The sequence below is a fragment of the Mus caroli genome, unplaced genomic scaffold (genome assembly GCF_978045245.1).
Source record: "Mus caroli unplaced genomic scaffold, Mus_caroli_1 scaffold_3, whole genome shotgun sequence".
Lineage (NCBI taxonomy): Eukaryota > Metazoa > Chordata > Mammalia > Rodentia > Muridae > Mus > Mus caroli.
The window spans coordinates 116,371,164-116,386,451 of NW_028227258.1; the positions used below are offsets into that span (position 1 = coordinate 116,371,164).

General features: G+C 35.8%; 1 long non-coding RNA gene across 1 annotated transcript; it reads left to right on the forward strand.

Annotated features, from left to right (window-relative positions):
* The first annotated feature begins 4,726 nt into the window (after positions 1 to 4,726).
* Positions 4,727 to 10,782, forward strand: LOC110290654 (uncharacterized). Its single transcript, XR_002377482.2, has 3 exons — positions 4,727 to 4,833; positions 9,805 to 9,925; positions 10,747 to 10,782. It is a non-coding gene; the product is annotated as an uncharacterized LOC110290654 (long non-coding RNA).
* Positions 10,783 to 15,288: the final 4,506 nt, after the last annotated feature.

The window sequence follows — 15,288 nt, forward strand, 5'->3', positions numbered from 1 at the left end:
TCTAACTCTATTCAGTAAAGCACATTCCTTTTTAAAGTCTCCTATGATTTTTGCATGTTGGTCTCTAAGGTTCACAGTGTTAATGAAGTTGCATTTTTCGTGTACACCTTTGACAGGTAAAAAAGAAATAGGTATTGAGAATATTTGGCAATGAATATGGATTTCACAATGTTTTGTAAAAAAAATTCTTTCTTTTCTTGAACAGTTATTATTACTGATATCTATCTATCTATCTATCTACCATATACCATATATTTTTGAGAAAAATCTGTTGTTTAATAAACATACCAATGATTCAACGATTGTTAAAAGAAAACATTTTCAAAAGCAAAAGATTCACTTCCTTAGTTAGAGTCACACCAAGGTATTTTATATTATTTGTGAGTAATGTGAAGGGTGTTGTTTCCCTAATTTCTTTCTCAGCCTGTTTATCCTTTGTGTAGAGAAAGGTCACTAATTTGTTTGAGTTAGTTTTATATCCAGCTACTGCACTGAAGCTCTTTATCAGGTTTAGGAGTTCTCTGGTGGAATTTTTAGGATCACTTATATATACTACCATATCATCTGCAAATAGTGATATTTTGACTTCTTCCTTTCTAATTTGTATCCCTTGATCTCCTTGTGTTATTGAATTGCTCTGGATAGAACTTCCAGTACTATATTGTATAGGTAGGGAGAAAGTGGGCAGCCTTGTCTAGTCCCTGTTTTTTGTCTAGTCCCTGGTGGGATTGCTTCAAGTTTCTCTCCATTTAGTTTGATGTTGGCCACTGGTTTGCTGTATATTGCTTTTTATCATGTTTAGGTATGTGCCTTGAATTCTGGATCTTTCAAATACTTTTATCATGAAGGGGTGTTGGATTTTGTCAAATGCTTTCTCAGCATCTAAGGAGATGATCATATGGTTTTGTCGTTTTGATGTGTTCTTGGATTCAGTTTGCAAGGATTTTATTGAGTATTTTTGCATCGATATTCATAAGGGAAATTGGTCTGAAGTTCTTTTTCTTTGTTGGATCTTTGTGTGGTTTAGGAATCAGACTAATTGTGGCTTCATAGAATGAATTGAGTAGAGTACCTTCTGTTTTTTTTTTGTGGAATAGTTTGAGGAGAATTGGAATTAGGTCTTTTTGGAAGGTGTGATAGAACTAATCCCATCTGGTCCTGGGCTGTTTTGTTTTGGCGGGGGGAGGGGGGACTACTAATGATGGCTGCTATTTCTTTAGGGAAAATGGGACTGTTTAGATAGTTAATCTGATCCTGATTTAACTTTGGTACCTGGTTTCTGTCTAGGAAGTTGTCCATTTGATCCATGTTTTGCAGTTTTGTTGAGTATAGTCTTTTGTAGAAGGATCTGATGGTGTTTTGGATTTCCTCAGGTTCTGTTGCTATGTCTCCTTTTTCTTTTCTGATTTTGTTAATTAGAATACTGTCCCTGTGCCCTCCAGTTAGTCTGGCTAAGGGTTTATCTATCTGTTGACTTTCTCAAAGAACCACCTCCTTGTTTGGTTGTTTCTTTGTATAGTTCTTTTGTTTCCACCTGGTTGATTTCAGCCCTGAGTTTGATTATTTCCTGCCATCTACTCCTCTTGGGTGAATTTGCTTCCTTTTGTTCTAGAGCTTTTAGGTGTGCTGTTAGGCTTTGCAGAAATAAAGCAAAATGGCTACTAATTAACAAAATCAAGGGAAGAAATCATGAAACACATGGCTTTCTAAATGTATGTCCGTTTGTGTGTGTCTCTGTATTCATTATTTAGTCATGCTAAACATTCTCCAATCAGAAAATCATCAGGCTATGTCTATTAGTGACCATTGAGAAGCTTGTATCCAGTAACTTCTTTCAACACATGCTTTGTAGAATTCCACCCACCCTGGCTTGACCTGTGCCTGAATGATAAAACAGGAGTCTTCCTCTGCTCTGGGTCAGGAAAACTGGGTATTTCTTCAAGCAATTCCTACTACAATGCAAATCAAACTAACAGAGATATTTGATTCTCTTTCTAGGAATAAAGAATAGGTTTCAGATAAAAATGTATCATCCCACTGAATTACCTGTGTGCAGTGGCTGATGTGGACCTAGTCAAGAAAAATGAAATCTGTAGTTGCAAGAAGCTTTACCTGTTTAGGTGCACTGGAAACGTTTTGGCCACCTTTCGGTAAGATATACAGCTTGGACCTGTACAGAGGATAGCTATAGAAATTGTGGGACAACTTAATGATTCACAGGTTAAACCAATTACCCAGAATGTTTGGAAAAATAAGAATCCAGTTTAGTCCAATTGTGTACAGGTTGTCAACTCCAATTCTCCCCTTCTATGATGACTCTTCTTTTCCTATACTTTCCACAACATACATTTCACATGTAAGTATATTCCTTAGATTTTGATTTGTGATATTCATCAGGACTCCATAAGGTTCTTGGGGCAGAGTGGATGACATTGTTTTCTAAGAAGGATGTGGATTAAAAACAAGGACTTACCATATTCTCCACATTCTTTTCACCATAATGTGTAGTGTTATCTAGGTTTTGAAAAATCCACAAATTGATTTCTCTCCAGTAGTACTGCATAGTATACTTATATTTGACCAATACCTCCAATACTTCCCAGTTAATTTCCATAAAAAATAGTATTTAATTGAACAGATAAGAAAAGTTACTTTTAGAATGCTCAAGTATATGAACATGTGTGTAGCAGAATATCACTGATGTCTAATGGTCAATGAGAAGGATAAAGGTCAAGGGATAAGGTTCCATCAGATCTGAAGATGATAGACACACACATTAGCTCATTTTGATATGCCTTAGCTCAATGGCCAGGGCCTTCTAAGCCTCCCTCAGCTCTCATACCCTTCATTTCACTCCCTGCCCAACACCTCTGAATCTGCTCTCAGCTTGGCTTGCTCAGCTACCTTAGTCCTAGCTCAGCACCCTAAATCTACACTCAGCTTAATTATGTTTCTAATTTCCTGCCTGCCACCCTAGAACAGTTGGGGAAGCAGCCAAAAGCCAATACACCTTAGACCTCACATGGCTGGTTACTCTTTCTCCCTCTGTAGCATGGTGAATTATTTTCTCCTCCTCTGCATCTGCTAGCCATCCTGTGGTAAAACTGGGAGTCCTGCCTATTCCACCCAGCTCATTGGCCATTAGTATCCTCATTGATCTATCAAGAAACAATTGGGGAATAGTACGTTCAGTGTTCACATGACTATTCCTAATCAAAGCACCAGGACCAACCCCTACATACCACAAAGTACCTATGAAGTTTCCTGCTATGCCACTTTTTATTTTGGTGATAATAGATGTATATATGTATAGTGTGTGTGTGTGTGCGTGTGTGTGTGTGTGTGTGTGTGTATGTGTGTGTGTATGTGTGTGTAGGTTGAGGAGCACAGGCATAATCCACCCTTCTGTTAAAAATGCTTGTAGACAGAGAATAGAGTGGATGAGCAATTAATGGTAGAAATATGAATGTGCCAGTCTTTAGGCAAGAATCAGTCCATAGGAAATCCACTTGAGTTATACATGTTAGATTCATGGTAAAAGGGAGGAGAAAATTCTGTGAATGAAAGATTTTTGCAGCATGGATGATTATTTTCAGGAGGAAACAATGTACATATAACTTACAGATGGAATAACTATAACTGGCAAAGAGTTGTGAGCATGGGGAAGAAGAATAGTGGATTGGGTGTTAGTGTTTAAACAAGACAAGCCTGATAACTATAAGACACTGTGAACATGTCAAAAATCAATGAGGTCTAACTCTCTCAACATATAATTAGGAGGTATAAAATGTTTGCATTATGAATTCATCTTTAATCCATCTTAAATTAGAGTATTTCATGTTACAGTGGAATAGTTGTGGGCTTACTAATAATTTTTACCAGAAGATTTAAAGTAATAATTCATACCAATGATGAACAAGTTTCTAAGACCTCCTATCTTGTATGCCAATTCTGTAATTCACATGAGGGAATAAGCAATATTTTTTTTTCTTAAAAAGTGTTCTCCATGTGTTAAGTATGTTCTAACCAGAGGTCATATAACTTGCCTGTGGTTTAGTGTGAATAATGATAGCTTTATATATGAATATAACCTCACACTAAGAGGACACTGACCTAACTATCCTTTGATACATATAAACTAAAGCTAGGAGTAACTGTTGGCCCAGCCATAATCACACAGCTCTTGGAACATAGTCAAGTCTTGACATTCCCAACTAGCTTCCACGCTATATTCAACTTCTGGTCATACAAATGTTCCAGTGAAACATGTCAAGCAGAAGGGCAGTCATGTGGAGAATACCATCTACAGCTACACCCTCATGATGGCCATTGGCTTATAATAATTTTTATGAGCAATAATCTTAAAAGTCTTAGTATTGTCAAGACTCTAATCTTGTTTTTCCCTTTTAACATTACAGTTCCAAAAAACAGAAAGAAAAATGGTACTATTTCCTCAAAAGGTATTTTACTTGTGATTATATTTTAATTTTATACTGATATGACAGAATCTCCTTGTACGCTAGAATTCAGTGAGGCAAAGCATGGTCTTAGACTACACTCCCCTCTGTCCTGATACATGAGAGACGCACAGCTTGTGCTTATGTTAAACATTCTTTCCAACTGCTACCTGCTTCTTTCTACCGTTTAGATCCGTTGAGATTGCACGTGGCAAGGAGTAGAGAATGGAATGTACGGGACGGCTTATGGACTAACTGAGTTATAGATACATTCATTTTAATAAGTGTTTACAAAAGTCTTCTGTGCCAGCATCGTTGTAGGGGTGGGAGACACAGACAGGAATAGATGCTGCTCTCTCCTGAAGGGAACGAGCAGGTTAGTTGGATAAATACAACCCCGGATGCTATATTTACACACATGCTAAGCCAGCATAGACGATAGACCATAGCAAAATGGAGCAACTGTGGCATGGGGAAGGTAGGAACAGCAAGCTGGGCACGGGAGGCGGAGCTTGCTCAAGAGCTTCCCTGAAGCCTGTTGCTGGTAGGCTTTAGAATCAGGGAACCAGCTTCAGTTTTACTGAGCAAGAGAGGGCTCTGAAAGCATTGTCTATTCAAGGGAGAGTTAATATTTTAAGTTCACCATGAGCAAAACTCTCCTGAATAGATTCAGATTTTTCTTTCCTGAATGTTCTTGTATGCGTGTTTAGGTGTAGGTACACATGTGTGCGTGTCCACACAGAGGGTGAAGGACATTTTGACATTACACCAGGAACACAGTCTCCTTCATTGAAATGGTCTCTCATTGGCATGGAGCAGGTTAGGCCAGCTGCTGAGATCTTTGTCCCTTCAAGGCAAGTGCCGTATCCACTGAGCATCTCTCTATATATACCCACCCCCTCCAAAAACAACAACAACAACAACAAAAATCTTTTGTATTTACCACTAAGAAGATGCTTATAAAATATTAACAGTGATCAGCTTAAACTCTCTATATATACCCACCCCCTCCAAAAACAACAACAGCAACAACAACAAAAATCTTTTGTATTTACCACTAAGAAGATGCTTATAAAATATTAACAGTGATCAGCTTAAAATAACCTACTAGCAAATTAATTTTACTATAGTGTGTGTTTTATTGCATTTGAGCAGATCCATTAATGAAACCAAGAAGGGTATCAAGAAAAATTTCTCACTGGAGATATTTACTGAGGACATCACAAGCTGTGACAGTGTATGTGATTACAATTCCAAAACTAATATTTGAAGTTCATGACTAGCAGAGATAGAGGCAGTTTGTAGAGTAATGGAAGATAGAGGCGTAAGAAGAGGGTAGAGGAGAGACATAGTAAGAATTTACATATATGGAAAAGCTATATGTGTATGGCATGTACACATGTGTTTTTTATATTATAAGGAATATTTAGAAAGCAATATTAAGCTAAATTGATCCACATTCCAAAGTAACAAAAAAGAATAAATATTTTTTGGTAAATGACTGTAAATTACATCAGTTAGTTGCAACAGCATACATTTCCAAGCCAAGTATTATTAGAATTAGAATGCTTTTACCCCTGAGTTCTTATTGCTTATATATTAACTTTTGTGTTGCTCAACTATTATTTATTATAAAATATTTCTGTATAATCAAAATAATTGTTATTATATAAGATAACCAAAAACAAATCATAAACAGAGCAATATATTATCAAGAATTAATTTGCTCTCCACATTCACATGTTTCATAACATTGTATCACTTTACCTCTTTCAGTATGTCTCTGTGCATCCTCACACCTGCTTTGGAAGGACAACTACATAATCATGGCTCTTTATCCTTGTAGTTATTTGAATGTTCTGGGCATAGGGTTGGTTATGTAACTTCTGTTTAGAAATCATTTTTATTAACTTACCATTGGTGTGTGTGTGTGTGTGTGTGTGTGCGTGTGTGTGTTTGTGTTTGCATACAGTGCTTAGGATAAAGTTCATGACCTAATACATACTACATAGTAGTTTTATCATTGAGTTACATACATAGCTATTAAATAATTGTCTATTTTTCTAATAGTTATATTATTGGTCCATTTTAACTATTGGGATTAGTGGAGATCAAAAATTTAATTGTTATATAGCATGCAGAGCATTGAAGAGCATTCCTACTGTAAACCAGAATATAATATAGAGGATCACCATCTCTCAGACTTTTATAAGTGCTAATGGGTATAAAATGTACCTAGAGTCAATATTCTAACATGTCACAGTTGAAAATTTTCTAAGCAAAAAAAATGTATATAATGATCACCATGCAATTTGATTTTCATACTTCCTATGTTAACAAAATAATAATTGGAGAGAATAGTGTAGTATAAAACTACTTTCTAAACAGTGACATAAATTAGGAGAACACTCACTAGCTTGGTTGAATCATATGTGTCCTGAGGACAGAGAAGAGCAGAAGAGCAGGTAGTCCTCTAGGAAATGCTCTCTTGCCTCTGCTGCTTGATTTCAGCTATGGCAAATGTTCAGCATTGTACAAGAGCAATCTTCCTGATGTCTTACAACACCATTGTGACTTAGATCCAATGCCTTTAAAGTAAACATTTTTACTGATTTTCACCCATGACTCTCGTGCTTTCATATTTTATCCTGACATTATATTGAAACATTTTATGTAGTTCAGAAAATTGGTAATATATACTTTCTAGCTTTTCTTCATGTGATGATATGTTTATTTCCCTTTGGTCCTTGAAGAGATGTTTTCAGAACATGAAAACATTCTTCTAATTTAAATAAATATCCTCCATCACTCTTGTTTCTATGTGTTCTCTAGTGAATATTCAACAATAATCTTTCATATATTTTTCTTTGATTTTATGTTTATAGTTTGGTCTTTTAGCTTTGAGGGTTCTTTGAATCATCTATGCATTTCATTCCACTTAAGATAAACCTGTATTTTTTCCTATTGAGGAATTAGGAAAATGTTTTTGCTATTCTTAAGAATTTCTTGTCCTCCCAATTTTCCTTTTCTTTCTCTCTCTTATTCTTAGGATTAAACAAAGATCCTTCAGACTTCTGTTTATATTTTAAAATACGTAGATATGGATGATTTTAGAATCATCTTTATTTGATAATTTTATATAAGTATAGAAATCCACTTCCAAATCACCTGCATGAATTCCAAGATATCCCCAAACCTCTCCCTACTTTTGAGCATATCTTCTCCTACTCTTCACTCACTTCAAATACAAATATATAAAATATTGATATTTTAATTTAATATTGTATAGATAACAATTAACTGCACTGTCCTCATGAGTCAATGCTTATGCCATGGCTGGAGGACAGCATTTTGCTACATGGCTTTAAGTAATCTGTTTGAAATTCATACCTTGTTAATGATAGCAACACCTCTTTGTTTCAAATTTAGTTTATTAATATGTATTTTCATTATTTACAGGGTTTTTATTTTTATCTGAGGTTATGGTTCCTTGTTTTCTAGATTAAACATTTTATGTATCATTGAACAATTATTAATAACCTATTTTTCCTCATAGTAGGATCATGTGATCTACTATAAGGTTGATTGTCTCTCCTGAGAATTAGTTACATATCCCTGGTTCACCATGAGTCACGAAATATTTTAACATATACAAAAAAAATCCCAGTTGTCTTTTCATTTTCATTCTTTAAAAACTGTATTTTTAGAACTATTTTATTTAAAAAGACTCTATCTCTTGAAATATGTCTGTTTTATAAACAACATCACCACCAGGAAGAAAGGCATATATGTTAGCAATCATTAGTTAGATCTTAATATGTTTAAAATGCTCTAGAAACATAATATTTTACAGTAAAGTCAATAAAAATCCTATGTGAATTATTTATCTCGTGTTGTTCTCTATAATACTTTGTTGTTTTTAAATTGTACAGAAGTTTTCAGATATTCAGCAAAATATTAGAAGTTTTCTTTAAATTTATCATACTCACTCTGTGTGTGTGTGTGAGAGAGAAAGAGAGCGAGACAGAGAGAGAGAGAGAGAGACTTCATGCACTTCTGTGTTCATGTATGTGGTATTCAAATGTGTCCTTCTAGAATATATAATTTCTGAGCCTTAAGCTATATTTTCATCCAGAGGTCACTAACTATATTCTGAGCAAATGCACACATAGGTGCCTTACTTTTTATATTATAACCACAAGGACAGAGATGATCATATACATTCTAAGGTTTTCACATATTTGTTAGTCTATAGATAGCAAGATGTAAAATCATTTAGTGTAAGGTGTCCTTGCTCATAAAACTCAAATAACATAGCATGTTGTGATAGGGTCTTAGATGAATCTTCAGCAAGGCTCTCTCTCTCTCTCTCTCTCTCTCTCTCTCTCTCTCTCTCTCTCTCTCTCTCTCACACACACACACACACACACACACACACACACACACACACACACACCACACACATACACACTCAAAGAGCTGGTTTGAGTGCTTCTAAAAATTTAAACCTCTACCAGGAATCACCTAGACTCCTACATCTTATCTGTCCTCATTGCCCCACATGTGTTGTGGGACCCAAGTTGTAGGAACTCATTATTTGGGAGTGACCTCTCAAAAAAAGGTAATGGGATCTGATTTTTCCCTTTGGGAACAAAGTTCTCATGGTGATCCAGGAATTGGGAACACCTCTGATTTTTACTGCTGTTAAAGGACACTGTAGGACTGCATTCTACTGGAGTGGGAGATGCATTGATTTATTTCTGGAAGGTTTGGGAAGGGAGATTGTTTATGTAGTTTCAAGTAAGTGAATAAGTTTTTTGTTCTTTCATTCTTTTCTTTTTTTTTTTTTTTGCTTCCTTTCAGATATTTATTTTAGATAATGATTAGCCTATAATATGTTGTGTGTATAATGTTATTCAAAGAAGACTACAGTGCAGTTGAAAAAAATCCTGATTACCCTGTGTTTTGTTTGTTTGTTTTCCATTATATCCATATTTTGGAGCATATAATGGTTGTGCTTCATAGTGGTGAAACTATTATAATTATGAAATATTCACCCCAACTGCATTGCTGGTAATATAAAAGCACATTGCATTATATATATATCTTACTCTGCTTTAATAGTTCCTCCATTTTTTGCAATATGTATGAAATTTTAACCAGGTTAAGTAAATTGTAAAGAACTTAGAGTCTCCATTTCAGACAGAGGATTCGTTTCACAGGTTCATATTTGCTCGTAGTAACTGCTATTTTCCTCAACATTTTAGATTTCAATTTTTTATTGATTTTAATTTTGTAAACTCTGTAAAATGACAGAGGATCTTGTTTTTGCCTTGTGTTGTTACAGATGTCAATTATCCAAATCATAATTGACAACTATGTAGATATATTTGGCAAAGATGACAATATCATTTGCAATGATTATCAAAAGAGGTCAGATGACATAAAGACTTCAGCAAATACTGCTGGTAAGTAACCTATTATGAAAAAGCCATAGATAGCCTCACTGGGAAATGCGAATACTGAAGAATTAAAGATTTTATCTGCTGCTTCTCAGAAGGAAGATTCTACAGCTTAAGAGAAATTTTAATTAGTCATTAACTGGATAGAAAGTTGATATCATTTCCTGATTTCATAAATTTGTAAATATCAGAGCAGCACTGGTGCATATCATGATATTAGAGTACAGGAAAATTTTTTTAAACAACACTTTAATTAAATTATATAGGAATATATGTAATACATAGGTATGCCTATAGAAACAGACATATACATACTCATATACATATATTCGATATATGTATGATAGAGGGACTCCTTATTTAACCTATGTAAGAATTCCAGAATATTAGCTGCTATATTTCTCACCTTTCTTCCCATAAGTCTCAAGAGATAACTTAGATATGAAATTACTTTTCAAAAGATCACTTAGAAACAATTATTTGTTTTAAAAGTCCATTGAACATACTACAAGATTTAACCATGTGCCAATATACTTTGTTATCCTTGAACAACAACAAAAAAAAGATGTTTGTATAATTTCATTTGAGAAATAATCTTGTCAAATGCTTAGCTGATCCACTACAACAAATATATGAAAAATCATAAAGAGGCTAAAACATACCTGATTTAACAGGTAACAGCATTCAAAATCAGATACATTGTTAACTCAAGTAAATCTTTGTGCAGAGGTCTGAATATATGCTGAAAAACTAGTCTTATTTAAAGTGGGGTGAATCTATCATTTGAGACTGTTTCTCTAACAGTGACATTTTTGTGTTTCATTTAGCAGGGGACAGCTAAACAATTACAACATATAACTTCCCACAAGAGAAACTTCTTCATGACTAAAGAAGGTATCGGTCATTCTATTTCAGTGTTCCATTCTACCTCCCACTTAACCATAGCAGAAAAGATTATTACAAGAAATAACTTCAGTTTTATATTTAGCCATATTATTTGTTAAAAATAGTTTCATTCACTATATTTATTTTACATTGTGTATTACATACTCTTATCTATTATAATAAATGGTATTAAATTTTGTTATTGCTTAGTCTCCAATGTGCCTGACTCATGATTCCCCAATGACTTTGAAAATGGTGTTTTCTGTATTCTCCTCTACCTTTTTTACTCAGAGACTTGTATTCATGTGACAGATCCACTAGAATAACTTTATCAATTTTTTCTTCCAAATTACAATCAGAATGACATTCTAATTACTGGTCAATAAATGAAAGTTGGGGATTTATCTGAACAAATTCTTCCAGATTCTCACCATAAAACAGTCCTCATGGTTAAGAATCAACTATTTAGTAGTACAATATAAATCCAACTCTATACTGTGCATTGTATTAACATTTTTAAAAAGAAACTATACTCCTATTTCTGTGAAAAAGAATTCTAGAAAATTATTTACATGAGGAAAAGTAGTTCATTACTTGAGGACTCAATATACCATCATATAGCATTTCTGATGTTAGTAGTTTGTTGGTACTAAAGTAATTCACATAGTTGAGAAGCAGAGGACAATGAATGTTCATATTCAGTAAGCTTCTTTTTATACATTCCAGGAACCATGAAATTAGTAGTACAACCCAGTTATATTGTTAGTTTGTCCACACTAGTTGCTTAAGTATTGACAGAAACTAATAACATTAAATAGTTCAGAGATAGTTCTAAATAAAATTCCAAACAATCAAAAATAATCATCAAACAAGATTAATTAGAGGTGAATCACATTTTTAAGAATATATGAATGTTCAAAGTCCTTAGTGATCAGAGGAATGCAAATCACAATGACCCCAAGATTCCACCTTACACCAATTAGAATGGAGCTGTGTGGCAACACATACAACATCGGTCCAGACCCATATTTTAGAATCTCTATTTAAAAGTCAGGTGTTGTTCTAAGGGGTCAGCATTTATATGTGACTTTGTTGTTTTCCTTCAAAATTTTAGTATTTTTATTTCTCTATGCATACAGTGTTTGATTATTATGTGTCTATTTGATGTTCTATATGCTTTTAGTACTTTAACACATATCTCTTTCATATTTGGGGGAAATTGTTTTCCGCCAAATCATATACAAAAAGTTAATTCATTGTGTTTAGTACAGTCAGCAACAACTAAGACTAATCTAAGGTCCTTCCCTCTGAGTTCTGAGAATAGAGTCTCTCACCTCTCAGGTCTCTAGTACATTCTAGAGATTCACCTCAACTTCTAACCTCCCAGAATTACCTGTTTCTATTCTTTTTCCTGGGCCTAAGGGCTTCAGTCCAGTTCCCCACACTCATGTTCACAGCTTCCCCTCCCTGTCCCCTTTCTCACTCAACTCCCTCCCCCAATCCTATGGTTGCTTCTTCTCTCTCCAAAGTGGGATTGAGATATCCTCATTGGGCCCTTCAGCTTGTTAGCCTTCTTGAGTTCTGTGGAATGTATCCTGGGTATTCTGTACATTTTTGGATAATATCCACTTTCAGAACTCAAAGGGATAGACCTTAGATGAAATGCCCTCCAGTGGAGAGAGGGAATTTGTTGTTCCAATTCCAATAGAAAGACAGGGCATCAGGTGGAGGGATGGCCATGCCATCTTACAGTCAAAAACTCTAACCCAGAGTAATTGCTGTCTGAAAGAACTACATGGGGAAAAAGTGGAGAAAAGCCTGAGTAGAATGATGTCCAGTGATAGGTCCAAATTGGAAACCAGCCCAAGGGGAGGCTGCAAGGCCTGACACTATTACTCATTCTATGGTGTGCTCGCCAAAAGAGTCCTATCAGAAGTGCTCTCTCTCTCTCTCTCTCTCTCTCTCTCTCTCTCTCTCTCTCTGTGTGTGTGTGTGTGTGTGTGTGTGTGTGTCTGTGTCTGTGTGTGTTCATGCACATGCTTCTACTTGCTAGGGTTTGTTCCCTCTTTCCTAGTACAAGAACTCAGGAGATCATACATACTCAGGGCATCACACTTGTCTTCAAAGCTTTTACCTTCTAAGCCACCATCCTAAGTCATGGTCAAGAGCTTTAAAACCCATCTGAGGTTAACAAAAGGAGCCAGGTCTCAGCTCAAGACATTGGTACACACCTATAATAATCCCACCACTTTGGATATAGTGGCAGGAGAAATTGTAGTTTCATGACAGCTTTGTCTACATAACAAGGTCCTGTCTGAAAATAAGACAAAACAACTCATAAAAGTCCATCATGGTGGATCACATCTGATATGTCAATACTTAATAAGCTGGGACAAGAGGAACACCACAAGTTTCAAACAGCCTGGGGTATCCTATTACTGAATGTTATAAAAGTTCCCTTCTCAAAAATAGCCAGACCACTCTTTTTACTACTTTTTAAAACTTAACACATGCCGAAATGCAATCCATCTCATCGGGTAGGGTAAAACCAATGTTTACAATGAGAAGACTGTGGCAATTAGTTCACTATATTCATCAGTTACCCACATGCAGCCTACTGATCCATGAAGTCAGTCCTTCTCCTAAACCTGTCAGAAATTCTAAGAACCTCTTTGGAAAATGTTCATCACCATCCTGAGGAGGAACCCATGGCTTCTCTTACAAAGGAGTAATGCCAACTGGGATCACCTCAGAAAGGCATGTTTCCTGTGTTTTATCACATCTACTTATACCAACATTATCAACATGGCCCTATTCAACTCTTCAGAGTTTTATTAAAGATCCTAGGAGAATTCCCTCAGCAGATAGGATCTAGTTTCCCAATAGGGCACTTCATCTTCAAAACAGAAAGCAAGTCCCTGAGGTTATGGAAACCTTACTGCTGTTCTGCGGAGTTCCCATTTTACAAATGGCGGCTCCCCAAGAAGATGCATGGAAAGAAATATCGGAATCATGGAGAGAGAGAGAAGGATGAAAATCATGTGATTTGGAGAACATCTTGAGACTGTTCCTCTTCCTCACCTTATGGATTAGGGTGAGCCTACATGGAACCTGAGATGCTATTGTCTTTTCATATTCCAATTCTTCCTGGATCCTGAGAGGTCTATAGGCACCCCTTTTAGTACCTTTGCTCTTTCTTATAGCCTATCCAAAATGTAGTATAGATGGTAGAAGGTACGCTTAGGAGAGAGGAGGGTCAAAAAAGTATGGTTTTATGATGTGTGTTCCTTCAGCTTGACAAATCCCAGTTTCATTCTTTTATTCACTTTCAACCCTCAGGTCAATTAGTCAAAATTCACTATATTTTAAAATGTAATAGAAATATTTATGATAATATATCAAAGTATGCAGGAGATAATGTTTCATATAATTCCAATCCTTTTATAAGACATAAAAAACTGATAAAGAAGCATTGTCTTATTTTTGTTATTGGAATATATGAGTAAATATTTATGTTTCCTTTTTCCCCATAAATTTATTAATCTTGATGGAAGGGCTTTGATCTTGGGCATCTCTGTCAGAGCTGAGGAAAATGAAAATGAAAACTGTTATGAGATTCTATTCTACAATAGTCAGAATGTCTAAAATTAGGAAAAGAAATGAAATAGCTTCTCAGACAGGGTGCTTTTTGGCCCTTTATCTTCAGCCTGGATGCAGAGCTGAGACCCAGACCTCAGGGCACTTTCACCACGAGAGGAGAGTCAGCCTCCAGGGAGGGCTCTGCCCCTGGGACCAGGTGAGAAAACTATCTTGTATCCCGGGATCGTCAGAGACCAGTCTGCTCAGGAGAACTTACTGGACTGCAAAAGCAACATGGATTCTTGGATAGGGTCCCTTTTGGGCCATCATCTTCAGCCAGGAGGCAGAGCTGAGACCCAGACCTTTGTGCACTTTCCCTGCAAGAGGAGAGCTTGCTTGAAGTGATTGCTCTGACCACTGTGACTCAGAAGAGAGATGTATTCCCAGAAGTGCTGACAGAGGCTAACAGAATCACAAGAGGAACAAGCTCCAGCCACAGACAACTATGACAACTAATTCCAGAGATTACCAGATGACGAAAGCCAAGGTAGGAATTTTACTAACAGAAAACAAGACCACTCAGCATCATCAGAACCCATCACTCCCACCACAGCAAGTCCTGGATACCCCAACACACCCGAAAATCAAGATAAGGATGTAAAAACATATCTCATGATGCTGGTAGAGGATTTTAAGAAGGACATTAATAACTCACTTAAAGAAATACAGGAGAACACTATTAAACAGGTATAAGTCCCTAAAGAGGAAGCACAAAAATTGTTAAAGAATTACAGGAAAACACTGCTAAACAAGTAGAAGCCCTTAAAGAAGAAACACAAAATTCCCTTAAAGAATTACAGAAAAACACATCCAAACAGGTGATGTAATTGAACAAAACCATCCAA